This window comes from Maylandia zebra, linkage group LG7 (assembly GCF_041146795.1).
Source record: "Maylandia zebra isolate NMK-2024a linkage group LG7, Mzebra_GT3a, whole genome shotgun sequence".
Taxonomy (NCBI): Eukaryota; Metazoa; Chordata; class Actinopteri; order Cichliformes; family Cichlidae; genus Maylandia; species Maylandia zebra.
In genome coordinates, this window is record NC_135173.1 from 13197365 (window position 1) to 13202399 (window position 5035).

The following is a 5035-nucleotide window of genomic DNA, read 5'->3' on the forward strand; positions in this document are numbered from 1 at the left end:
CATATTACTATATCATTAAAAAAAAAAAAAAAAAAATATATATATATATATATATATATATATATATATATATATATATATATATATATATATATAACTATAATATCTGAAGTAGTAGTAATAATAATAATAATAATAATAATAATAATAATATAATTTATAGGTACACGTGGAACATAAATCAATTAATGTTCATATTTTCATGTCTAAAACCAAAAAAAAGGCCGGGTTTTCATTTCAGGTGTCAGTTTGGCCCTTTCCAAAAGCAATTTTGAGAATTCACTTGTCTTTAAAATAATTTGTAAAATAAAGTATAATAATAATTTGATGGTTTTTGATTCTCATATATGAGTATATGATACTTTTGCATGACTTATAGATATCTACCTCGTTTGGTACAACAAGGTACAACAAATCCTTATTATTGCAAATATCTACTCAGCCAATCGCATGGCATGCTTTTAGTAATGTACGCACGGCAAAAGTATTTCGCACACTGGTGATGTTCTCTTCTGGGATTTTCCCCACACAACCATCTGTAGGGTTTACAGAGAATGAAAGAAAATATCTATTGAGCAGCAGTTCTCTGATTGAAAATGTTGAAAGTCCTGACTGCTTCAAGCTCTCAGGAAGGCAACAGTAACTCAGAAAACCAGCCAGGTGTCACTCCTGTCAGCTAAGAACAGGGAAATTGGGTGGTGTGGTTGGTATGGTTCATGCTGGCGGCGGTGTAATAGTGAGAGGAATAGTTCTAACTGAGCATTGTTTAAACACCACAGCATATAATATCATTGCTAACCACATCAATCCCTCTGTGACTACAGTTTCACCCTATTAACAGCAAAGACCTGGAGGACATCTTAGGTCAACTGAACTCCTCCTCTTGCTGTTTAGATGTCCTGCCAACAAGTTTTTTCAAAAAGGTCTCAAAGACTTTAGAGTCAGACCTGTTACAGATCGTCAACTTTTCTTTAATATCAGGTGTGTTTCCAGAATCACTAAAAACTGCTGTAATCAAACCTATACTGAAAAAGGACAATCTTGACAAGACACAAATGAACAACTACAGGCCGATCTCAAATCTCCCATTTTTAAGTAAGATCATTGAAAAAGCAGTTTCTCAACAGCTCAGTTACTTCTTAAAACAGAATAACTGCTACGATGCCTTCCAGTCAGGTTTTAGACAGAACCACAGCACTGAAACTGCTCTGACCAAAGTGTTTAATGACATATGTCTGAATACAGACAGTGGAAAAATGTCAGTCTTAGTTCTACTGGATCTCAGTGCAGCATTTGATACAGTTGACCACAACATATTACTCAAACGACTGGAGAACTGGGCAGGTCTTTCAGGAACTGTACTAAACTGGTTCAAAACATACTTAGAAAACAGGAAATACTTTGTATCAATAGGTAACTTCACATCTGAGCAGACAATCATCACATGTGGAGTTCCCCAAGGTTCCATCTTGGGACCCCCTCTGTTTAACATTTACATGCTCCCACTGGCACAGATTATAAAGAACAACAAAATAAACTATCATAGCTATGCAGATGACACACAAATATATATCACAATGTCACTAGGAGACCGAGGCCCTGTACAGGCTCTTGGTAAATGCATTGAGGAAATTAATGACTGGTTGTGCCACAATTTTCTCCAACTAAACAAAAACAAAACTGAAGTAATAGTCTTTGGTGCCAAAGAAAAACGATTACAGGTCACCAGAGAACTTCAATCTATACATCTAAAAACCACAAACCAGGCGAGAAATTTGGGTGTAGTGATGGATGCAGACCTAAACTTAGAAAAACACATTAAGACAATAACAAAGTCAGCTTACTATCACCTCAAGAATATATCAAGGATAAAAGATCTGATGTCTCAACAGGACCTGGAAAAACTAGTCCATGCATTCATCTTTAGTAGGCTTGATTACTGTAACAGCATCTTTACAGGTCTACCTAAAAAATCAGTCAGACAACTACAGCTCATCCAGAACTCTGCTGCTCGTGTCCTCACTAAGACCAAAAAAGTGGACCACATCAGTCCAGTTCTGAGGTCTTTACACTGGCTGCCTGTCCGTCAGAGGATAGACTTTAAAGTTCTGATGCTGGCCTATAAAGCTCTGAATGGTTTAGGACCAAAATACATCAGTGACCTCCTGACCCAGTATGAACCTTCCAGATCCCTCAGGTCATCTGGATCCGGTCTTTTATCAGTTCCCAGAGTCAGAACCAGACACGGAGAAGCTGCATTCAGCTTTTATGCTCCTTATATCTGGAACAAACTCCCAGAAAGCCTCAGATCAGCTGAAACACTTAGTTTATTTAAATCCAGGTTGAAGACTCACCTGTTCTCAGCTGCATTTGAATAAAGCACCAAATCCACACTTTTAAGCTTAAATTTCAAAACTTACACTAACTACTGATCTTATCTATTTCTGATTTTATCTGTTTTGATTTTATATACTGTTTTGTTTGTTTGTTAAGCTTAAATTTCAAAACTTACATTAACTACTGATTTTATCTACTGTTCTGATTTTAACTGTTTTGTTTGTTTGTTTGTTTGTTTGTTTGTTTGTTTGTTTGTTTGTTTGTTTGTTTGTTTGTTTGTTTGTTTGTTTGTTTGTTTGTTAAGTGGGTTTAGAGCTCTGGGTAGCTCCCCAACTGGGTCTAGACTGGGTCTAGAGAGTATTTTAAATTCAGGGAATTTAAAATAGAAAGTAGCTCGTCCACAGAAGGACTGGTAGCTCCCCTTACGATAAGGGTTCAGATCGCGCGAACAGGTGTGAAATGTGTGTGTTTAATTAGTTTGTTTGTTTGCTTGTTTTAATCAATTTTAAATCATGCTTTTTATTTGTTTTTGTTTCTAATGTCTCTGTAAAGCACTTTGAATCACCTTGTTGTTGAATTGTGCTATACAAATAAATTTGCCTTGCCTTGCCTTACATGTGTCATCTTCATCTGCCTGCTTCAGAATAAGGAATGATGTCACAAAGCTGAAATCATCTCAAACTGGTTTCTTGAACATGACAGTGAGGTCACTGTACTCAAATGGCCTCCACAGTCACCAGATATCAATCCAATAGAGCACCTTTGGGACGTGGAGCTGACAAATCTGCAGCAGCCGTGTGATGTTATCATGTTGATATGGTCCAAAAGCTCTGAAGATTTCCAGCACTTTGTTGAAAAATTAAGCCATTCCTGAAGGCAAAAGACAGTCCAACCCAATACTAACAATCTGCACCTAATAAATTGGCGAATACGTGTACATTTACTATGAAACTGCTTTTTGAACACCACAAGAAATTTAGGGGAATGTTATACAATCATTTGTCATTTTGCAGACCTTAACTTTACCGCTCAGTGTTTAAATCCAACATTGTTTTATTCTGATTATCCAATAAAGGAAATAACCTTCAAGCTTGATCAGCACAAACGGTCATTTCCTATAAACAGACTCTGTCATCACTGACCCTCGTAAACAACACGCTAATTCTCATCTCAGTGAGATGTTTTGTCTCTGAGGCTCCGAGACAAAAAACTGAGCATCATTTTTGATTTAATCTCCTGGAAACTAACACACATATCATTTTAGGAAAGACTTCACTGATCCACGGAGCAGGGTGGACTGAAAATTCCTACAATAAACACAAGGCAGCCCTGGTGTGTTGTAGCTTGACTCAGAACGTCTACACTAACAATTCCTGCAGTGTTATCAGCTGCTTGCGTGTGTGTCAATGCAAATCTATTCAAAAACTGGGCAGCTCTAACTGCTCAGTCACAGCACATATATGCAATGGTGGGTCAGTTATCAGAAAAGCTGTCATCACACGCTTTCTACTTTCACATCTAAGCCAAGGATTCACTGATCACTTTTTTACATTCAGTTAAAATTTAAGTGTGAGTGGCTGATTGAAGAAGATTGGGGGGGTTGTTGAGGAAGATGCTCCAGGACCTAAAGGGATTTATGGCAGGGTAGATCAGAGATAACAATGAAGATGGAGTAATAAATAAATCTCCTCTCTAAGAATTAGCTGAAGGACTGACAGTGGGAGATTACACCATGTGCCTTTTCAATGAATTGGATGCTCAAAGATGTGTATTAGTTTTATTCTTGAGCTTGTTTTACTGTCTGGCTCATTACCACAGAGACACACAAGGGTGGAGTCCAAAGCTAGGAAGATCAAAACAAAAAAGGGGATTGAACCCTTTGTGCAGGTGATGAAACCCCTGCTTTTAATAAAGCTATAAACTAGATGGAAATTTGCACATTTGCACAAAAATTTGCACAATATAACACATCTTTACATGCTATGGAATTATTTTAACTACCATACACAAACACACACAGGGATGTCCTCAGTCCTCAGATCACCATAAATTCTGTTTTTATAGATGCTTTATTTACATTTTCAAATTATTAAACAGTAACATCCTGCATTCTTTTATTTTTACTACTTTTCATATCTTATAGTTTAACCTGTACCCGTAACTGAACATGAAGTGAATCTGTGACTAGAGCATATTTACAAACAGAGCCTATATGACACAGCAGAGGATGCTGGCCAGCAAATTATTTTTGACCTACTTCCTGTCATTGCCTGCATCCTGATTTACAGTACTTCAACTTTAAAATGCAGCAGCTGATCACATTCAGACCACACGTGCTAGGACCATGCTGAGCAGCCATTTAAGTGCAAATAAAATACACCATATATTGCTTTTTTGTGGGTTTTTGTTGTTATTATTTAAAAGCAATTTGAAAGCAATTTAAAAGCAAAGCAATTTCTCGCCTGCAGGCGCTGAAATGTGCTCATGAGAGTCAAAGAGTAACTTTAAGTGTTGCATAAAACCACCTAAAGCTAGAAAATATGTCACGGAGAATGTAGGTGTAGATTCATCTGCAGCCTAAACGGCTGCTCTCCTCTAAAGTTGTTGTTCTGTTTTGAAAGCTTCGTATTTTCCATTTTCCTCTCCGTTGGGCCTCCTTGATCGTCTTGAGACGAAACCCAACTTATGCGGCATCTCG